Below are 512 nucleotides of genomic sequence, written 5' to 3'. Positions count from 1 at the left end.
CAAGTGCAAATTTTAAAGGCTCTACCAATTTACCCATCTCAGCTTCAGAGAAAAAAATAGCAGGTTTCCGTTTTTCCTTCCACCTTCTGGAGATACCCATCCTCTGCCACTTCATCAAAATTCTCAAGGAAATGTTGTGGGAAGTTTAGAGATTTAACATCCATCTCCTTATTACCCCTAAGAACCTCGGCATAAGTAAGAGAGGCCATATAACATATAATTCAGACTAACACGCATCATCGCCTCAAAGAAACAGTAAAGGACCGCAAAATCCTGAAAAAATGAAATCAACCATTAGCCAAATTGAAAGCGAAACTTTCTGAAAGAAACACAGCAATAAACAACCCCCCAAAACCAATCGAAACCAGTAATTACCATGCTTCCAAGATTCAAACCCTAGAGAGGAGGGAGTCGCCGCCTCCTCAGCGATCACCATGCTTAATCAACTTTATATATATATATATATATATATATATATATATATAAAATATATAAAGACATTTGTGCTTGAA

This window comes from Phalaenopsis equestris, unplaced genomic scaffold, assembly GCF_001263595.1.
Source record: "Phalaenopsis equestris unplaced genomic scaffold, ASM126359v1 Scaffold000387, whole genome shotgun sequence".
Classification (NCBI taxonomy): domain Eukaryota; kingdom Viridiplantae; phylum Streptophyta; class Magnoliopsida; order Asparagales; family Orchidaceae; genus Phalaenopsis; species Phalaenopsis equestris.
Note: the sequence above shows the minus strand (reverse complement) of the source record.